Genomic DNA, 23,052 nt, shown 5'->3' on the forward strand with positions numbered 1-23,052 from the left:
CAGCTATGATGTATAGGAATAATAAGGCCCCTTGAATTACCCATTAAGTGCTGTCAGCAAATCACATGATTTCTTTTTTAATATTGTTCATATCTGGCCCCTGGAAAATGATGAGGATGCTATCTCTGCCTGGTTTGATGATAAACAGAGCTCCGGGAGCCAGGGAGGCTCAGCCCCTCCTCCAGAGCCATCTCTGAGTAAAGGAGGAAGGGCAGGCAGGAGGCTCGGCAGACATGAGCTCCTGTGCTTGGGAGCGTCAAGTCTCCGCTCTTCTTCTAGGGGCTGCAGCAGATGAGGGAAGGTCCACACACTTCCGTTTGTCTCTTTCCAGTTAACTTTCCATGGCTGTCTTGAGAAAATGGCTGAGGCACAAATGTCCCTTCCTCAGAGTAGCTCTCCCTGACTTCCCGATCTAAACTAGGGACCTTCCATTATTTTCCCTCAAAGCACTTGCTTTCGCATTACTAGCATTCCATCTTCCTTTCTCCCTGTGCACACCTGGAGTTTTTGCACCTGTTTGCCTGTTGAATGCATCACTCATAAGACAATAAGCCCCATGAGGGTGGGGCTCTGCCTTATTCTGAGCTCTGCCTTATTCAGGATTCAACCTGCAGAGCCTAGCATAGTGCTTGGCACACAGTAGGGCCTCGACAACTATATGTTGAGTCATTTAATAGTAAATACTCAGCAAACGCTGTCCGGTGATTCAAGCTCAACTGTTCCATTCTCTGCAAGAGTCAGAGCTTCTCGAACTTGAGCAAGCGTCAGAATCACCTGGTGGGTTTGTTAAAACACAACTACTGAGCCCCACTCCCAGTTTCTTTAGGACTGGGGTGGGGCCCAAGGACTTGCATTGCTGACAAGCTCCCAGGGAGAGGCCGAGAAAAGTAGGCCTCTGTGCCAGAGCAGAGGCAACCACACTTGGAGAAGGCAGACACCCACTGCAGGCCCTCTCGTCCTCTGGTCAAATTGATCGGAGCTGTCCATGAGAATACAAGTGGTCACTGCAGGGAACTGGACTCTTCAGATCCAGCTTGTCCAAACAGAATAAAATTATTCTTATCCCTAATTGTGGGAAGGTAAATTGAGGCCAACAGAAGCTAAGTGAGGTGAGCTGTTCAGCAAGTCCTAGCAGAAACAGGGTAGAACCCTGCGTACCAGATACACAGCTTCCTGTTTCAACCACAGAGCTGCACTTTTCTGACACCAACTGTAGAAATGAATTGGCTTCCAAGTGGCTTATTAGAGAACAAATTATTCCCTGTTTTGCTACTCTTTCCATTTGAGTTAATCTGCAAGTCTAAAGTCCAAGCAGGTGCCAGAGTTATTCTTGCAACTGGCATCAAATTGCATTCAGAAAGCACAATTAGCACTTCGTTAATGTGCCTCAGAATGGGATAATCTACATATTACTCAAAGGTGGCCCCTGTCCCCACTGCACTTTACCTTAATGTGCCAACATACAGGTTGCCCTGCTAACAGGGCATTTGCAAATCCCAGCATTTGCCAGGCAGCATTCCTGACCTCTTCATTTGAAAAGAGTAGGAAGGAACCACCAGTAAAATCAGTTAAGAGTCTCTGTCTTCCCCTTCCTGCTCCTTCCTTTCCCAAACTCTTCAGTCCACAAACTATTAGGAGAGGCTGAGAAAAGCAGGCATCTGTGCCAGAGCAGAGGGAAGACACATGGTCCAGACGGGGTGTCAGAGCCCACGTGAGATGAGAAGGGCAAGGCCACGGAGGATCAGTCCCCTGCAGGGTATTGGGGCCCAAGTGGGGAAAGGAAGGCATCCCGGTGGAGGGGCAGCCCAGCTCAGGACATCAGAACTGGACACTGCGAGGAGCATCTGCACAAGAGGGTGGCCACAGGGTGTGTGGGGTGGTGGTGGTGGGGAGCTGGCATGGGGCGTTGGAGCTCGCGTGAGTTGAAGAGGGTCCCCTGCAGAAAGGTAGCCCGGCACAGGGTTTGGGAATCTGGGAAGAGTGGGGAGGTCTTCCATGCCAAATTGGGGGGACACCTGGCAAGGATAGGAGGCCAAGTTGGGTGAGGAAGTCACCATGACAGGAAGAGGTGGCAGTAGCAGTGGAAATTGTTTACATACAGGGAGAGTGATCAAATAATAAAATGAATTGAAGATAGTGGGAGCCAGGTTTTTCACTGCCAGAGAAGGGAGTTACAAATCTGAAAAAGGGGAAAAATAAAGTGAATCCTGGGATGTTGAATTGGAATTTATGATATCCATGTGAAATTATGGTTTTTGAAATGATGATAGATAGATGGAAGAAGGGATGGATGGATGGATGGATGGATAGATTAGACAGAGATAGATAGATAGATAGATATAGATGCAATTGTATGTGTTCACATACCTCTATATAAATACACATCCATATACTGCTTATCTCTGTCCACCAAGAAGGTCTGGGGAGCCACCCCACTAGCAATGAGCACACAGGTCTTGGATTCTAAATATCATTCTCCACTGAAGGGAACAAGAGCTGCTTGGAAAACTGACTGATTCCAGACTGGGTCAGGGAAAGAAGAAGAAGAACCTGGGATATCTTACTGTACCAGAAATAAGGAAGCACTCAAGGATGATGGGGACATGTGAAAAGAACATAGATGCCAACTGGGCGGGGCTCCCATGGGCCACCTCTGAGACCATGTGAGTATCAAAATAAATAATGATGACAATAGATTACAATCTGTTGAATAAATATGAAATCATGAGGTCATATTCATATAGATAAATGAATAAATTGAAAGTTTGATAAGAAAGAATATTTAAATAATTTCAAAGTAACTCCACACATAATACTTATTAATTACAAAGAGAAAAGAGTAACTTTACAGTGGAGAAGTCTGCAGACACCACCTTAAGCAAGTGATCAAAGTTAACACCACTAGCACTGGGACAAATCAGAATTGTGAGCCACTTGATAGGATTCTATGAGAAGAATGCTTCTGTGATGTCTGCCAAAGATGCATCACCTGAATCTAAGCATGAGGAAACCTGAAACCAATCCAAACTGAGGGACACTAATCAAAACAGTTGTTCTGAAATCTTCAAAAGTGCCAAGGTCTTGAGAGTCAAATGAAAACTGAGGAACTGCTCCAGATAGAAGGAAACTAAAGAGATATGCTATTAACTACAATGGACTGGATCCTTTTGCTATAAAGTTCATCACTGGACAATGGGCAAAACTTGAATAGGATCTGATGATTAGATGTTAGCAATGAATCAGTGTTTACTTCCTGCCTTTGATGGTTGTTTTATGGTCATGTAAGAGAATGTCCTTGTTTGTAGGATAAACAACTTACTCTGAAATAGTTCAGGAAAAAGAAAGTTTCTCGCACTGTCCTTGCAGGTTTTCTATCTGATTGGGATTATTTCAAAAATAAAAAAGAAAGAAAAACAATTCAAGAAGCTATAGAATGTCCCCCAGCAAAAAACATCAGCCTCCTTCAGCCAACATTGTCTGACCACGCTTTCGGTGAGCTGGATCTTGTAGAGACACTGAGTGACTCAGCCTCATGCCACACGGTGAGGTCATCAGAGCTGTGGCCAACTTGTTAAATATCCTGAGTGGGAAAGTGCAGTGAGTGTGTTGAAGAGGTGCTGGGTGGACTCCATGCCCTTCTGGAGCCCTGATTTGGGGAAGGATTCAGGTCATCTGAATTGGGAAGATGAAGTCTCTATCACTGGTGTGATCATGGGATCATTGGGCACACTGGGCACAAGAGAAGTGTGTCTGTCCTTGGGGTGTCTGCTCTCTGGGGCTCTACCCGGAGAGGCTGCTGCCTCCTCGTCCTTCCCCTGAGGAGGACTGGCAAGGCAGGAGGATCTTCTCCGGAGGATAAATTTGGAAGCCCATCCTCTCCTCTCAGAGCTCTGACCTCCCGAACCCCAAAGATGGGAAGCTTCTTTCAGCATAGACTTGAATTCACAGCTAGGCCCATAGTGTAAGCACAGCAGAGGCAAACTGATGCACACCAGGGAAGGGTGGTCAGGGAGGGGAGGTCTGAACACATGTGATGAGAAGAGAAGACTCAGGGCATCTGCCTTCAAATATTTGAGGGGCTGGCCCATGGAAGAGACTGGATTTATCTTGTATATTTTGAGATTAAGAACTAAAACCTATGGCGGGGATGAAAGAAGGCAGGCACTTTCTAATACTGAACCATCCAAGATAGCCCAGGTACCCTCTACAGTCTGAGACCCTGGAAGCGGTCAAGAAGACACTGAAGGCTCATGTGTCAGGGTGCCGCAACAAAGATGGCTGAAATGTCATGATTCCATGTCAGACCAGATTATCCCAGATTATCCCAAAATGGATCGAACTTAAACCACTATGAAAAGGAGTAAGAGGTTCAGTGAGCAGCAGAAAGATGAACGTTGCTCAGGCTTTGCTTATGCCAGCATGACAGTCCACCAAAGCAGAGCAATATCTCTCCCCAGCAGCACACCCTGTGCCCCCAACCCCAACTTCTCCAGTGTCTAAGATCAATAAAAGCAACATACATGCCAAGGCCAGGGTTTCTGAGGAAGGTTCAGGACTTCATGGTACCCAGACACATTCTCTGGGATTCAGTGACCTCCCAGTTGTGTGTGCTCCAACCATCACTACCACAGAGGTTGGCCCCCTAAATCCTGCTTGGATCATCATTTCACCTGTTCCCAAAACCTCTGGTCTTTCCAAAAAGGCCAGCTGTGTGCCTGCCCGATGAACCCTTGGCCTTATCGTTCCGTTATCAGTTTCAGTTACTTTGACCCTTGGCCCACTGGCCCTTCCACATCATACAGATGAACAACAGGATTCTACTCCCTAGTGGAACAGAAAAGCTGTTCTCTGTTTTTCCATTTAACCAGGAATCATGAAGAAGACAAAAGGTCATCTGAGTCCTTGGAGAGTGATAATAGAGGGCTGTGAGCTTTATTATGATCACAGTTCACTTGGAGATCAAAGTCAGGCCAGTATGGGAAGTTTCAGGCTTTTCCTTGTGGAACGCTGTGATCCACTGAAGAGTTCATCATATACATACATATGGTATGGTTTCAAATTCATACGCAGTGCTTCGGTTGAAACTGTTAAAAGAAGGAGACAGTAATTTTAAGAAAGTAGAGGAGGGGGGCTTTTCAGTAGCCCATGGAGAAGATGTTAGAGTTTATTGGGTTGTCACGTTGGATACATTATTCTCCAGGGACCTGAATAAAGAATTAGAGCAGCGAGATCTTATTTGACACTTGATGTTTCTATTTCCCAAGGAATATTACGCCTGGTGAATTTGAAGTTTGGATGTAATCAAGCAGAGCCAGTGGCCAGCTCCACCCATCTCAACACCCCCACTAAGAATTTTAAGGGAGATCAGTTAAGATTTATTAGACATTTTTATTATTAAACTTACACCCCACCCAAATCCATTTGCACAAATCACCTTTACATAATCCGTGTATTCATGTCACAGAGTTAGCAACATCGTTTTCGTGTCTGGGGGGTTATCCAGCGGCAAAGTTGAGAACAACTAACTGTCAGAATTTTTTTTTATTTCTGGAAAATATGCTTAATTTACTTATGTACTATTTCTGCTACACTGCATGTTGCATGGTGCAGAAAGACTGCTAATTAATAACCCCTCTAGAGGCATCAGCTGCCCCAGGCGGAAACAGGGAAGAGCAAGCAAGAACAGACAGTGGGCTGGCCTCGGGTTCCCACGACCTGGGATCCGTGTTGACTCGGCCACTAATTCACTGGTAACCTTTGGAAAATCCTCTTGAACTTCTCTGCCTCTGTAGTAATAGCTACATATCTGTTCTATTTCCTACACAGAGTATTTGGGAAGATACAGTGAGATAATGGATACGAACATGCTCGGAAAAATAAGAAATGTCTTAAATCTATAACGTTAGTCCTTGTCTAGTTAGAATCAAGTTTACAAATGGGGTCTGGACGTGGGACTGTAAGAGTTCTGAGACATGCTCAAGCTCCATTTTCCTCATTTTCCAGATAAGGCCGTGGGCACTGTGGGGGTAAGTGCCAAGGTGACTCGCAGGATGGTGGTAAGGCCTGCCAAGCCCCATTCCATACTTGAATGCCCACCAAGTGGCCATCTAGCCTCAGCTTGATCACCTGAACTGACAGGGAGCTCACTTCTCCAAAGGCAGCTCTTTCTACCTTTCAAAGGCTTAATGGTTAGGAGACGTTACAGAACCATGAGGAAGGGGAAGAAATTTGTGGCCTTTCTCTTCCAAACACTGGTCCACTTGAAACGAATGGAGTTGTACAGACTACATTTGCATCCTTTTCTCTACAACAATTGGTCAGTGAGCTTGTCTTGTGAGACTTCTCTTCTCCAAGCTGTGCACCCCTAGTTTCTTTGCCCACTTGTCACAAATTTCTCCATCATCCTGGTTACCCTGCTACCAACATGCTATGATTTGCCCACAACTGGCTCCTAGTTCATCTCTTCACCTTGTCAGTGGCAGCTGAAAACCTAGACATGCAGGACCTCATCAGTCACCTTCTCTGTGAGCAGCTACTGTCAGCAGCTCTCTAAATTCAGCTAAACCCTGGGTCAAACCTGAACAAAGGAACTCCATGTGCTCCTAGTACATTGCTGATACCTGGTTAAAAAATAAGAAGAAGAAGACCTTGAAACAACCCAGAGAGACAGACACAGAGCCTGCAGCTTGGCTGGGGCACTGGCCTGGAGTCCTCACTCCAGCAAGGAAGCTCCCTGCACTTGTAGAAGATGGGAAGAGAGACCTGTTGCCATGGTGACTGTTGGGGCAGCATTGACTGCCTGCAGCCTGAGAGAAAAAGGCATGGGGAAGGATCACAGCGAGACGCAGGAATTCACCAACAACCACTACCCAACACACCACGGCGTTTGCCAAGTCAGGCATCTCTCGGCTGTTTCAGTCGTGGTGCTAGGAGGAGGAGGGGTAGGACTGAAATGATCCATCCTGGAGTAGGGTTGAAGGCCTTCAGGGGTGTGTGTGTGCAAGTGTGTTTGTGTGTGTGTACTGTGTATGGGAGGTTGGTGGTGAGAGATGGATGAGGAAGGAGTTCTAGGAATGACACATCAATGTTTCTTTGGGTAAAGACTCTTTTTAGGTGCAACAGTGACAAGAACTCCCTTTAAACAGCTGTAGGATTATGATTTGAGGTAGAGTTCATCTCTTCTCCTCCCTGCCCCTCTAGCACTTTGCACATGCCTCTATCTGCACTAACTGCATTGTGCTTTAATTATTTGTTTGCATGTCTGGCTCTCCCACTGGAGCAGCCTGAGGCACAGGATCTGTTTCTTGATTTTGCAGCCTTGGTTCCTAGACCCTCACTGGCACCTCGTAGGCTTTCAGTAAGTATTGACAAAGTCAGGGTGTTTGGACTTTAAATATTAGCATGCAAGATCAAGGTTCAAATCAAACAGCTTTTATGGAGCTCTTGTTATGTGCAGGGCACCATGCTAGGGATGAAGCCTTATCGTCATGGAACTCAATCAAGTGAGAGGAATAAGGCAGGCTGTCCGTCATCCTCACCTGGTAGACAGGGCAGGGAAGTAAGTCCAGGCAGGGGAGGTGTGTGCTAGTCAGCACCAGAGCTGTGAGAGAAACCGAGAAGACCTGACCAGCAGGCAGTCTGACGGCAGGTTACCAAGGGGAGGTCTCCTCCTATTTCATGTTTATCTAGTTGTTTTACATACAAACCACTCCTTTTGGTGCACATTTTATGAGTTTGAGCAAATGCATCGAATTGTGTAACCACTACCATAATGAAGATACAGAAGAGTTCCATCACTGGTCTGTTTTCTTTGTTGTTATTGTTGTTTTTAAGTAACTGCTCATATTTTATCTGGCCTGTTTTTTTTTTTTTTCATATTCACTTTTGCCAGAGTCATATAGCTAAAAACTGAGTCACTCCCCACAATAACCAAATTAGATTTACTCCTCCTCTAACTCCTATTTGACATGTCAACTCAAGAGCACAGGAAAAAGAAGAAGTAAGAAGTGTGGATATAAAGTGGAGTTTCAGCATCATCTCACTCTGAGAAGAGATGTGTTTTCCTTTAGATTCCATATATAAATCAAAACAAATGTTTATTTCTCTCTCATCCAGGTGTTCATCATGGCTTCTCTGGGGCTCTGTTCCTTATCTTGACACTGACAGCCAAGCTGATGGAGGGGAAACTGTTCTGGCTGGTCGTGAACTGGCAATTACGTGGCTCAGTCCGAAAGTGACATGGATCACTTCTGCTTGTTCCTCATTGGCCAGAATTAGTTCCAAGGCTCCACCCAACTGCAAGGGGCAATCCTACCATAAGCCTAGGAGGCAGAGCTGGAAATACTTAAGGAGTAGCATTAAATACCCTCACAGTACCCTTCCTTATTTTTTTCCTTGTTCATACCCATATGCATGTGGTATATGCAATTAAGAGTGTGCCGGTTTGAGTGTATTGTGTCCCCCAAATGCCATTATCTTTGTGGTCTTGTATGGGGCAGAAGTTTTGGTGTTGGTTAGATTTGCTTGGAGTGTGCCCCACTCAGCTGTGAGTGATAATTTGGATGAGATGTTCCCATGGAGGCATGGCCCCGCCCATTCAGGGTGGGCCTTGATCAGTGGCGCTATATAAATGAGCTGACTCAAAGAGAGAAAAGTGAGTGCAGCTGGAAGTGATGTTTTGAAGAGGAGCAAGCTTGCTGGAGAGGAACATCCTGGGAGAAAGCCATTTTGAGGCCGGAGCTTTGGAGCAGATGCCAGCTGCCTTCCTAGCTAGCAGAGGTTTTCCGGACGCCACTGCCTATCCTCTGGTGAAGGTACCGATTGCTGAGGTGTTACCTTGGATGCTTTGTGGCCTTAAGATTGTAACTGTGTAGTGAAATAAACCCCCGTTTTATAAAAGCCTATCCATCTCTGGTGTTTTGCATTCTGCAGCATTAGCAAACTAAGACAGATTTTGGTACCAGAGAAGTGGGATGCTTTTGCTGCTGAGTTTGCAAATACCAAACATGTTGGAATGGCTTTTTAAATGGATAAGGGGAAGATTCTGGAAGAATTGTGAGGAGCTTGATAGAAAAGGCCAAAACTGCTTTAAAGAGACTGTTTGTGGAAATATGGACTCTAAAGATACTTCTGATGAGGTCGTGAACAGAAACGATGAACGTGGTGTAGTAAACTGGAAGAAAGGTGATCCTTGTTTTAAAGTGGCAGAGAATTTGGCAAAATTGAGTCCTGGTGTTGGATGGAGGGCAGAATTTGAAAGCGACAACCTGGAATGCTTAGCTGAGGAGATCTCCAGACTACATGTGGAGGACGTACCCTGGCTTCTCCTTGCAGCTTATAGTAAAATGCAAGCGGAGAGAGATAAACTTAGAACTGAACTCTTGGGTTCAAAGAGACCAGAAGCTGATCGCTTGGAAAATTACGAGCTTCCAGGGGGTGGAATCCCTGAAGCTATAGCCCAACATGAGGATGTAACCAAATACAGAACCCAGCCACCATTTCAGTACAAGCCAAGATTGGAGATGGAATTATCCAGAAAGGATTTGTGGAAAGTCCTATTGTCTGATGGCTTTGACCCCTGTGTGCTTCATGCAAAGCCAACAGAATTTTTGCGAGAACTTTATAGACAGAGCCATTGCCGGTTTGGACTGGAGGAGACAGACAAGGAAAAAATTAAAGGAAAAATCTCTTCAAAGACAGAGCCATGGAGGTTGAGGTCTGGAGTCAAGAGGTCTCGGGCTGGGAGAGTGGAGCAGCCCACATGCATGGAAAGGGTGAGTTTGCCCTGGAGGTCAAGGGCGGGCTTTCCGCCTCGATGCTCTGGAAGAGTTTTGCCATCTGAGGTCCCAAAGAGGGCAGAGCACATTCCCAGGGAAATGGGGAGAGCCTGGCTGTCACCCCAGTGTTCTGAAGGGGTTGAGTGTGTGCCCCGGAGATGGAAGGGAATCCGGGAGCTGCCCCGATGTTTGAGGAGGGTGGGGCCGAGAAGGTGGTCTCCCCAATGTGTGGATATATTGGAGCACTCACCTAAGTGTTTGGAGAGGAAAGGGCTGCTGAAAAGGCCCTTAGGAAGGGTTAGGCTCCCGCTCTCTCAAGCCCCAAGGATGCAACGTTGTTTTGTTAATGACTCTCAGACTTTGAAAGCTAATGGAGTTTGTCCTGCAGGTTTTAGGAACTGTTTTGCTCCTGTTAACCCTGTTTTCCTTACTGTTTCTCCTTATGGCAATGGAAATGTTTATCCTATGAATGTCCCTCCTTTGTATGTTGGAAGCATATAAATTCTAACTCCACAGATCCAAAGCTAGAGGGGAATCGTGCCTTAGGACTGACCACGCCTAAATTGATTTTGATGGGATTTTGTACTTAACTTTTGTTACTGAAATGAGTTAGGTTTTTGTGATATTGTGATGAAATGAATGTATTTTGTATTTGGAAAGATAGTGTCATTTTGGGGTCCAGGGGGTGGAATGTGCCGGTTTGAGTGTATTGTGTCCCCCAAATGCCATTATCTTTGTGGTCTTGTGTGGGGCAGAAGTTTTGGTGTTGGTTAGATTTGCTTGGAGTGTGCCCCACTCAGCTGTGAGTGATGATTTGGATGAGATGTTCCCATGGAGGCGTGGCCCCGCCCATTCAGGGTGGGCCTTGATCAGTGGCGCTATATAAATGAGCTGACTCAAAGAGAGAAAAGTGAGTGCAGCTGGGAGTGATGTTTTGAAGAGGAGCAAGCTTGCTGGAGAGGAACATCCTGGGAGAAAGCCATTTTGAGGCCGGAGCTTTGGAGCAGACGCCAGCTGCCTTCCTAGCTAGCAGAGGTTTTCCGGACGCCATTGGCCATCCTCCAGTGAAGGTACCGGATTGCTGATGTGTTGCCTTGGACGCTTTGTGGCCTTAAGACTGTAACTGTGTAGTGAAATAAACCCCCGTTTTATAAAAGCCTATCCATCTCTGGTGTTTTGCATTCTGCAGCATTAGCAAACTAAGACAAAGGGACATATCATTGTTTCACAAAATGGGGTCATATTATTGGTAGTTTTCTCCTAGATCCTCCATATTTAATTGGAATATGGGGCCAGGGAAGGAATTCTGTGGGTAGAATTTGCTGTACACCAAAGGGGCACACCTGAAAAGTTATGCCTCATTCCAAGTTTATCCAAGAATCTATCAGTCTTTGTTTCTGGTTGGCCCCCTTCTTTCATCCTTCCACCCATCCATGTACCCACCTAGAGTTTCAGCTAAGCAGAAAACTGACTTAAAAAATCACTTGTAAATAAACTTAAATGCAGTGGAGAAATTGCTATTATCTACAAATATTTTTCTAGGAGAATGAGAATATGTGAGCTATTTTTAAAACCATAAATGGTTGGAATGTATGCATTCACACAGGGTTACTCTTCAAAGTAGCTCTGGGATGTTGTTGAGTTATTCCAAGCTTGCTGCTATTACCCTGAGCAGTTTTTTAACTTTGCCTCTGAAACTGTCTTCAGAGTCAGTATATGAGCCATATGAGAAAACCAGCCTCATTTTTAATGCACATTTTTTTAATCACACTCTTGTCCCCTCGCTGACACCTGTGAGGACTGGAATCTATTGATTTCCACTAACCTGTTGTCCAGCCTAGGGGTCAGAAATAGAGCAGCCAAGCATTATTTGGGAATCCACCATTTACGAATTAAAAATAATTCAGACATATAAACTTCAACCCTGCAATTGCTGTCTTTGAAGGATTTGTTAAGCACCTAATCATATACAAATCAGGAGACTATTTAAAGCTACTTAAAAGACTGAACTTCTTAAGCACTCTCAAGTATACCTTAGATTAAAACACCCTTTACCCAATGTAGTTGTAAGTTCATTTATATATTGTCTTTATTAACCACAGTAATTCCTCCAAAGACCTATAGGAGGCTTTACTTTGTTAATCTATTTCCTGTTACTGTTGGCTTTTGAAGGTAATAAAGTAGCATCTCTTTAAATGATCCCATAATTCAGACTTTTCACTAATCTGGACCAAGCTTCCTGCAATCAGTCTGAATTAATGAGGTTTTATTTTATTAGGTTGAACCATATGAAATCAGCAATATTCTACCATTTTTGACCTATAAAAATGGGAATTTTATATGGTTTAATCTAATATGTTTCTTTTCTCTTGTCCCTTCCCAAGGAACGAAAAGCATTTCATGTTTCCATTCTTTCTTCCCATATTTTAAAGATATAAGTAGAAGAGTGGGACTAAAACCCTCAAACCCTCTCTCTGTCCCTGAGTTGATAAGCACAGAAACAGAGATTTAACCAAAGAAAGACATTCAAAACCCAACTGCTGCAAACTGGGATTCCAAGAGTACTATAACAAGAATAAACAGAATTTTACAAAATAATTACTGCTGCTTTCCCATCACCCAAACTCATGCCTTTCTTTGAGAACAATTTTCCCAGAGCAGTTGGTTGGGCAATCTAATAATCACTTCAGGGACAAAATATATCCTGCCTGTCCATAAGAGTAATCCATTAGAGCACAAGAGATTCTGACTGTGTGAAGAAAAACTCTGACATAAGACTTCTAAAAGGATTGAGATGAGAGCAGAGCAAATTAAAGTTTAATAGAATGGAACCTCAGGAAATGGACAAATGTAAATTAGGATAAAGAAACAGAAATTATTCTCATTTTAAAGGGCCCCTCATTAACTTATTTGATAGCATTCTGAAAATATGTTTAAGGAATGCAGGGATGTGTAGACTCAAAAGTGCAAGAATGACTGGTTTCTGCTTCTGGGCAAGGAAATGGATTTGCACTGTGGCAAGAAGTGTTTCTGATGAGCTTTAAGAACTTCCTAGCTTGTGAAGGTTAGAAGAAACTGAAGGGGGTGGGGGGAGAAAAGCATCAGATTGTGAAATTTCTTTCCCTGGAGGTACGGGTATAGAGGGGCCCTACTTTGGCACATTAGAGTTAATTCTGTCTTCATTTGATATTCTTCCCCTCTGCCTGAGTCCCTGGTGGCTGGATAGTAGACTGGTCCCCTCGGCCACATTGCACATCTTTAAAGCAGCTGTAACCACTGGGAAGTGCACAGAGAAGCATCAGGCAGCAGCTTGCTCTGCAGGACTGGGAGCTCCATCAAGCCCTCAGGAGAATTCCTCCAAGACTACCCTTCTCCCAGGGACACCCTTTTTGCAGGAGCCATATGGTGTTTGCTCCGGCCACCTCCCCAACACATATAACTCTTGAAACAGAGAGGGTGAAAGAAGTACTTAAAGAGGAGTCTCCTCTGTAGTGTAGGGGAGGGAGGCTGGAGAGGGATCTGTTTATTTTTAAGCAAGTGACATACAGACTTGAGAATGCAAGATAAGTTTGAAGCTGCAGTGAAGCTGCAACCTTTCCCACGTTCCAGCTACAAGATGTGCTCCCTGTGGTGCAGGCTTGGTTTCCATATGTCTGGTGGTATAGGAAGGGGGCACTTCCCACTCATGTAAAGCTAAACAAACCTGCCACTTGAATCCCCATTTCCCAATGACTTGGGCCCAGAGTGGCAGTTTATGGCAACAGAATTAATGTGGCTCTAAAGGTAATCTGAAAATGCCAAGAGTGGAGAATTATCACATGAGAATGTAAATCATTCCCTATCTGAGCTGTTCCACAGATGCTATGATTCATTACTGACTGTTCAGCTGTATTTCCAAGTATGGTCTCAGTAAGAGGGGTGGAAAGGCAGGGCCAAGCCACATTCTGCCTGGAGAGATTTATTGGCCCTTTTATCCAGATGTAAAGCACACAGCACTGGGAAGGAATATTAAATCTATAATATGTCAATCTACAGTGTAGTCCTTATTTGAGGAGGGTCAAAGAGTACATAAGCCTACATTTACTTCCTTCAAAATGTCCTCCTTCCGGACATGTACACATCTTTCCTGCCATTCACACTTCGCTTTACCTTCTTACCTCAGTCAAGGCAAACTCTTTCATGCATCCACCCATCTACCCATTCATCCACCCATCCATCCATCCATCCATCCATCCATCCATCCATCTGTCCATCCAGAGTTCCTTCCACTTATTTACTCATTTTTTTAGCAGGTGTGTTGAGCAAGCCATTGAGCCTTTACTGTTCACCATATATGCAATTCCTGGTTAATGAAAGGGACACACGTGGATTTACCTACTTTTTATTTTGCTAGTGTTTAAAGACAGTGCTTGTCAAGAATAGACACCAAACTTAAGGATTGGGCCAGTGCTCAGCATGTGACTGGAATGGGACACCAAGGAGTCATCCTGCCATCCCTTAGGTGGGTCAGTAGTAATCTCTATGTTGCAGCCCCATTCCAAGAGCTTTATAAATATATTAATTCATTAATTAATTTACCGAGCCCAGTAGAAGAGTGTTTCCATGAGTGAAAGTCACTGACACATTATACTCTACCTTCTGGGAACCATCATGGAGAAAAATCCCTTAAGCACAGGGAGATTCCCTGAAGGGGGCCAAACTGCAGGTCCTCTCTGGAGCCTCTGCACACCCTAGTGTTGGACAAACTAGAATCCAGGTGAATTGTGCTGCACTATGGGTGGTTCCCCCAGCCCCCCCCCCCCACCATGTTCCCAGAGGTTCCTTGTGTGAGAAACAAGCACTCTTCCTAAAAAGGAACAAACGCTCACCCGCTTGTGGAGAAGAAAAGAATTTATTCACAGTGTTGCAAGAACGGACGCCCAACCAAAATGTGAGGGTTGGCGCCCAGAACAATAGATTCAGCAGCATTTATCCCCTAAACCTAACCGCAAGTCCCTCCCCTGTTTTTCCATTGGCTGGATACTTCAGAGGTTGCATTCTATTTGACAAGCCTAACTAGCCTGCCCAAATTTGAAACAGGCAGCCTGCCCAAATTGGAAACATTTGAAATAGGTTTCTGCACAAATTTGCAACATTAGGAACCTTGGAACAAATCCCCACCCCTGACTATAATGGTTATGCCCAGGCCTCTTTAGAGCCAGTGGGGGTTAGTTTGGTAACAAGTTATGAGGTTATTTTGAGAACCTTTATTCTGAGGCTCCACCCTGCAAGGATAGTAGATAGTGGGCGGATAAGCAGGGGGACTGACTGTGGATAGTGGGCGGATAAGCAGGGGGACTGACTGTCGATTACAGTTTGTCTCTTTAGCCTTCTACCAATTCCTTAACTGCCCCACCCTGCTAGGCACACCTGTCCTGTGTGAAAGCTAAAGTTAATCTCATTCTCACACTTGGTTCACTGTACATCTTTTCCTTGTATATCTAGAAGCCTGACCAGTAAATGCCATGCAAGAATTTATTCAACAAATATTTCTTGAGCTCCATTATTGCTGGGTTGAAGAGTTCCTGCAGGGAAGGGGTGAGGGATAATGCTGGAAAGCGGACAAGGGGCAGAATGCCAAGCTAAGGGATTCAGACTTTACACGAGACTGCCATGGGACTGCAGCCTCCAATTATGGGCCCCATGTATTCGAAATGTGGCCTTTAAAAAGCCCTCTACTGATGGTTTTTTCAGATTTCTAAAAACAATAATGAGGGGTAATGGTTAGAGGTGTCCTACCACTGCTACCTGTGAACATTTCACAAGAAAGAAACCATGACTGACTGGCATTTCCAAAGTCCTAAGTTCAAAGCAGGTAGTCCAGTTGCCTCTCTCATGCAAGTAGAATTTCCCACCCTTCCTCCCTTTGATATAAGGTTTCCAGAGAGATACAAAGTTGCTCCTTTCTTTATTTACACTGTCTGCCCTCCCAGCCGGGTAGCAGTTGATAATCTTTCATGAAATTATTTGCTGTTCATGTATCTTCTTTGCTGAAATGTCTCTTTAAATATTTTGACCATTTTTAATTGGGTTGTTTGCCTTATTATTATTAAATTATAAGGATTCTGATCCATGACATGATATATCTCTTCATTTATTTAAGTATTCCTTAATTTCTTTCAGCAACGTTTTATAGTTGTCGGGGTGCAGGTCTTGCATGTATTTTAAGTTTTCCATAAATATTTCATATTTCTTACATTAATTGAGAAAATCATGCAGTTTTTCTTTTTCAAACTGATTGATTTTCAAATGTGAAACTGGCCTAGCAACCCTGGGATAAACACCACTTGGTCATGATACATTATTTTATGTATTAAAGGATGTAAGTTTGTTAAAATTTTGTTAAGGACATTGTGTCTATGTTTGTGTGGAGGATTGGTCAACAGTTTTTTTATTTTTGTTTTTGCTTGTACTATCTTTGGTTTTGGTATCAGGTTAACGCTGGTCTCAAAAAATGCGTTGGAAAGCATTCCTTCTTCTATTTTGTGGAAGAGTTTGTATAGACTTTATATTACTTGTTCTTTAAATGTTTGATAGAATTCACCAGTGAGACCATCTAGGGCTTGGAGTTTTCTTTGTTGAAAGGGTTGATTTACTCATTTGTTTGTTTGGGGAATATTTTTAATTATGAATTGATTTCTTTAATAAATATTGGGCTATTTAGGTTATTGCTTTCTTCTGAAGTGAGCTTTGCTAGTTTAGTGTCTTCCCAGGAATTGGTCCATTTCATATATATTATCAAATTTATTGATATAAATTTGTTTATTTCTCCTTTTTTTTTTTAATGTTTGTAAGATCTGTAGTGATACCACTTTCTCATTCCTGATATTGGTAATTTGGGTCTTCTTTCTTTTTTTCCTTATCAGTCAGACTAGACATCTATCAATCTTATTCATCTTTTTGAAAAAAAAATAAGTTTGGGGTTTCTTTGATTTTATGTATTGTTTTTCTGTTTCTAGTTCATTGATTTCTGCTTTTATCTTTATTATTTTCTTCCTTCTACTTCCTTTGGGTTTAATTTGCTCTACTCTTTCCAGTTTTTTAAGATGGAAACTCTTCTGGTTTGCTAATGCTGCTGGAATGCAAAACACCAGAAATGGATCAGTTTTTATAAAGGGGGTTTATTTGGTTACAAAGTTACAGTCCTAAGGTCATAAGTGTACAAGGTAAGTCATCAACAATCGGTTACCTTCACTGGAGGATGGTCAATGGCATCAGGAAAACCTCTGTGCTGGGAAGGGCATATGGCTGGCGTCTGCTCCAAAGTTCTGGTTTCAAATGGCTTTCTCCCAGTACATTCCTCTCTAGACTGCAGTTCCTCAAAAATGTCACTCTTAGTTGCTCTTGGGGCATTTTTCTTCTCCTAGCTTCCCTGGAGCAAAAGTCTGCTTTCACTGGCCATCTGCAAAATGTGCTGGTTTGGATGTATTATGTCCCCCAAAACACCATTATCTTTGATGCAATCTTGTGTGGGCATAAGTATTAGTGTTGATTAGATTGTAATTCTTTGAGTGTTTCCATGGAGATGTGACCCACCCAACTGTGGGTGATAACTCTGATTAGATGATTTCCATGGAGGCATGGCCCTGCCCATTCAGCGTGGGCCTTGATTAGTTCACTGGAGCACTATATAAGCTCAGATAGAAGGAGTGAGCTTGCTACTGCCAAGAGGGACACTTTGAAGAATGCACAGAAGCTAGAGAGGAGCTGAAGCTTACAGAGACATTTTGGAGATGGCCTTTGAAAGCAGACTTTTGCTCCAGAGAAGCTAAGAAAGTACAAATGCCCCAAGAACAACTGGGAGTGACATTTTGAAGAGAAGGTGAAGCCTAGAGAGGAATGTAGTAGGAGAAAGCCTTTTTGAAACCAGAACTCTGGAGCAGACACCAGCCACATGCCTTCCCAGCTAATAAAGGCTTTTCAGATGCCATTGACCATCCTTCAGTGAAGGTACCCCCTTACCTTGGACATTTTATGGCCTTAAGACTGTAACCTTGTAATCAAATAAACCCCCTTTATAAAAGCCAATCCATCTCTGGTGTTTTGCATTCCAGCAGCATTAGCAAACTAGAACAAAAATTTAGACACTGATTTGAAACCTATCAGCTTCTCTAATATAAGTATTTAACTCCACAAATTTCCTTCTAATCACTGCTTTGACAGTATCTCACATACTTTCATTTTCATCTTTTTTGAAATACTTTTTAACTCTCCTTTGTGGTTTCTTATTTGACCTATGTGTTATTTAAATTTATGTTATTTATTTCCAAATATTTGGGGATCTTCTTTTGTGGACTTCTAGTTTAATTCTGTTGTGGTCAAAGAACATACTTTGTACAAATTTAATCCTCTTAAATTTAGTGAAACTTGTTTTATGTCCCAGAATATAGTCTCTCTTGGTGAATATTTCTTAGAAAGAATATGTAGCCTGCTCTAGTTAGCTGGAATGTTTTATAAATATTATTTAGATAGAGTTGGTAAATAGGGTTCAGGACATCTGGATGCTTACTTGTTACCTAATTGTTCTCTTAAGTTGTGAGAGAGGACTGTCAAGTCTCCAACTATACTTGTGGATTTTTCTATTTTTCTTTTCAATTCTATCAGTTTTGCTTCATATATTTCAAAGCTCTATTTTCAGATGCATATACACTGAAGATTTTTGTATCTTCTTGGTGAATTGGCCCTTTTATCATTATATAATGTCCCTCTTTTTACCTAGTAATTTTCTTTGTCCTAAGTCTAATTTGTCTAGTGTTTAAAAAGCCACACCAGCTTTCTTTGGATTAATGTTAACATGGCTTATCTTTTTCTGTCCTTTTAATTTTACCCTATTTTTGTCTTTGTATTTAAAGTGGGTCTCTTGTAGGTAGCATACAATTGGGTTTTCTTTTCTTTAAATCTAATATGACCATCTCTGCCTTTTGATTGGAGTGTTTAAACCCACTTACATTTAATGTGATTATGGACATGGACATGATTGAGTTTAAGTCTACCATTCTATTATTTATTTCCTATTTGTGCCATCTGTTTTGTTTCTTTTACCTGTTTTTCTGCTTTTTTTAAATAACTGCATTTTTATGATATCTCATCTCCAATATTGGTTATACCTCTTTATTTTATCTTTTAGTGGTTGTCCTAGGGTTTACTAACTTATTCTAGTCTGCCTTCCAATAATATTATATCTCCTAACATATAGTGTAAGAACCTTAAAATAATGTACTTCCATTTCTCCCTCCCATCCCTTTTACTATTGCCATACATTTTATTTTTATCAAAGTTATAAATCATACATTACTTTATTATTTTGGCTTAAAACAGACAATTATCATGTAATGCATTTAAAAATGAGAAAAAAATCTTTTATATTTATGACTATATTTACACTTGTAGCACTCTTCATTCCTTTGTATAGAAGCAAATTTTCATCTGTCCTCATATTTCTTCTACCTGAAGAGTTTACTTTAATATTTTTTAAATTCATGTATGCTAATGATGTGTTCTTTCAGGTTTTGTTTGTCTGAAAAAGTCTTCACTTCACCTTCATTTATTAAAGATATGTTCCCTAGGTATAGAATTTTAGGTTGCAAATTTCATTTTTTATCAGTACTGAAAGATGTTGCTCCACTATCTCATGGCATGCTTATTTTATTACAAGAAGTCTGCTATCATTTTTATCTTTGCCCCTTTGTACATAATGTGTCTTTTTTCCTCTGGCTGCTTTTAAGATTTCTTGGTTATCCCTGTTTTTAGCAATTTGATTTTGATGTGTATTGGTGAAGTTTTCTTTATGTTTCTTCTAGGTGATTCTGCTGAGATTGTTGGTTTGTGGGTTCCTATTTTTTTTTATCAAATTTATAAATTACTGGACTATTATTTCTTGAAATATTTTTTGTCCCATCCTTCTCTCCTTGACTTCTGTGACTCCAATTGTACCTGTATTAGATGACTTAATATTATACCACTAGTTACTGATACTGTTTATTTTTTCAGTCTTTCTCTCCTGTGCTTAATTTTGAATCATTTCTATCCTATTTCTTCAAGTTCAGTGATCTTTGCTTCTGTAGTCTTATCCACCGTTAATTCTATCCAGTATATTTTTCATTCAGATAGCATGTTTTTCTTCCCTAAAAGTTCCATTTAACCTTTTAAGAATATCTTCCATTTCTCTCCTCCTCATGTTCATATTTTCCTGTACTTTCTTGACTACATGGATTATTTTCATTTAAATTGTTTTAAAATATTTGTTTGCCATTTCCATCATCTCTGTCATATTTGGGTCTATTTTTATTAATTTGATTTTTCCCTTAGTTATTGTCATTCCCCTGCTTCTCTGCACATCTCATCATTTGATTAGATGTTGAATATTGGGAATTTTACATCATTGGTGCTGATTTTTATTTTATTTCTCTAAAATGTGTTGGATTTTGCTCTCACACATGGTTTAGTTACCTTGAATCAGTTAGATACTTTTGAGTTTCTCTTTTAAGTTTTGTTAGGGTATGCAAGCTCCATTTATTGAGAGGTTTTTCCACTCTGGCTGGTGGGAACACGAATTATTCTTATGCCTCTGAGTTCTGTGAACTCTTTGTTCTACTACTTTCTAATGGTTTTTCCCCCTGGCCTTGGTTAATTTCCTCTCTTGCATGTATAGATCAGTATTCAGCTAAAGACTCAAGGGAATTTCCTGTGTTCTTTCTCTCTCTGTGTGCAGTTCCATATCTGTGGTACTTTTATCACAGATAAATTCTGGTTGTCTTGCCCTCCTATCTCTGATTGCTGTTTTCTCTAGTCAGAAAGATCACCAGGCTCTGTCTGGTTGCCCCACAATAAAAAATTGTATTTTTTAGCGTAGAAACTGCCTCCAGGTTCAATCACAGAGTTGATTTCTTTTGTTTCTCTTCTCTCAGACATCACACTCCTGCACTACCTGCCGTCCAATGCCTGAAAACCATTGTTTAATAACTTTTGTTTCCTACGCTGTTTAAGGGTGAGAGGATAAATCTAGTCCCAGTTACTCTATTGTGGCTGACAACGGAAGTCAGTTTTGATCTTTGAGGAATTTTATAGGATATATTTCCACATTTCCTACACTAATCTACCCTATTGTCTCACGTAACCTCACTATTATCCCCTGCTTCCTGTTTATTTTCTCTGGACTCTCTTTTGCACCTCCATATTTTAGATCTACTGGATGGGATTCAGCATAGATACAGTGCTCAGGATATTGCAAGGCTTTACCAACCTCCAGCATATACTCTCCAGCCTGCAGAAGAATGAAAATTCACCTGGCCTTAACATAATGGTCTTTTGATCTCTTATCACAGGAAAATATGCATTTGGCCAAAGATCTGACTCTCATCAGTAGGGTACTGAACAGAGTCCTGGACTGGAAGTTAAGGAAACCTGGGTTCTAGTTCTATTCTGCAGCTTTGTATCAGTGTCCATGTGGTTATGTCACTGAGTTGCAGTTTTCTTATCTAAACATTTGAAGTGATTGGACTAGATGACTGTTAAAGTTGAACTGAGTCCCCGCAAAAAGATATTTTGATGTTCTAACTCCTGGTACCTGTGAATGTGGCCTTATTTGGGAATAGGTAAGCAAGTAAAGACAAGATCATACTGTGGTATGGGTCCTAACCCAATATGACCGCAGTCCTTGTAAGAAGCAGAGAAGAGACACAGAGGAGAATGCTATGCGATGACTAAGACACACAGGGACAAGACAGTCATCTGAAGACAAAGACAGAGATTGGAGTTAAGCTGCCATAAGTCAAGAATGCCTGGGGCCACCAGAAGCTAGGAAGAGAGAGAGAAACTTCACTAGGGCCTTTGGAAGGAGGAGGGTCCTCTTGACACCTTGATTTGAAACTTCCAGCCTCCAGAAGAGTGAGACAATACATTTCTTTTGTTTTGAGCCACCTGGTTTGTATGCATACTTTGTTATGGCAGCCCTATGAAACTAATACAATAACCTTTAGGTATGTCTCTAATTTTAACAGTTTATGATCCTAGGATCTATCTATAAAACAAACATGACCACAGTCTCTTTTCCTCCCCTTTTCCACATGAACAAGTTATGTATCTATTATTCCTGTGTCCTGGTTCTGAACACAAGCACCCGTGAGTTCTCTATAAGGCTGAAAGGGTCTGCTGGGTTGGGAGAGCCTTCACGTTATTGTTGACATGCTCTAACATGAGCTGAATGCAGGGCTATTATCTTCTGGGCCCACTCCTTATTCACTTACTCAATAAAACACATATGTGTCATTCCATTCACCAGCTTCTTCTTTCCCATCAACAGTTTGCCATCACATATAAACATGTTCCATGTTCCAAGTAACAAATCCAGGTCTTCACTCCCCTCTCCAAATACCAGAGGGTGAGGGGCCTTTCCTCCCACACTCCACCTGTTCCTGCCTTGACAGTGCCCCACTGGGTGCTCCAGTGGTTGCTGCACAAAGCTCTGGGCCCAGGTTAGGTAGTGGAGGAATATGGTGGGAGCCAAGAGGGGTGGCTACGTAATATCCCAATATCGAATGCACCTGCAGTCTAGCAATCAAGGCATGAGACCACATCCATCCCCAGTGGGAATCGAGGGAAGGGACCCTAAGATGTAGACATTCATCCTCTGGCTCTAACTGTTCCATCCCTGGGTGACCTCGGGCAGGCACCTTCCCCCCCTGGACTTTAGTTCCCTCGTATCTAAAATGGGGTGCATCATTTTTGGGACCTCCATGAACTCAGAGTTGTTGATAGGACAAAAAGTATCATATTTGAAAGGGAAGAGTTTGCTAAATGCAAGGTGATGGCGACAGTACTGAGATAATTAGCTTTCCTGTACTGACGAGCTGCAAATAAACACACAGGAACTTTCTTTTCAGGCTTTCAGACTGTTAAAAGATAACTGTGATTTCCCAGTTCACCCCTAGAGTTTCTTTGTGCTGTCCTGAAGAAAAAGAGAGGGGAAGTGGGGGAGGGGGGAGCAGACTGATTTGCTCTACAGTTGCTATTTTAGTATCCAAAGGAGCCAGGCTTGTTGATTGCAGAGAGATTGTTATCTCTCTTAGGGCCCAACGAAGGTCACCTTCAAATCTTTTGCTAAACCAGAGGCTCCTTTTCTCCTAGTGCTCAGCCCAGACAGAACCTGGGACAGTGGGAGTGAAAGGGAGGAGTATTCTGTGCAGAAAACACCTTGAGAACTTAGAGGTGAACCCAATTCCCTGGTTAGGAAGGAGGG

At 42.4% G+C, this 23,052-nt stretch overlaps 1 long non-coding RNA gene across 1 annotated transcript in view; it reads right to left on the minus strand.

Moving 5' to 3' along the window:
* Positions 1-4,970: 4,970 nt before the first annotated feature.
* Positions 4,971-23,052, minus strand: part of LOC119534099 — a 232,239-nt gene continuing 214,157 nt past the window's right edge. Inside the window, exon 3 of the long non-coding RNA XR_005216955.1 lies at positions 4,971-5,084. This is a non-coding gene — a long non-coding RNA (uncharacterized LOC119534099). The remainder of the gene's footprint in view (positions 5,085-23,052) is intronic.

Source organism: Choloepus didactylus, chromosome 5 (assembly GCF_015220235.1).
Source record: "Choloepus didactylus isolate mChoDid1 chromosome 5, mChoDid1.pri, whole genome shotgun sequence".
NCBI lineage: Eukaryota > Metazoa > Chordata > Mammalia > Pilosa > Megalonychidae > Choloepus > Choloepus didactylus.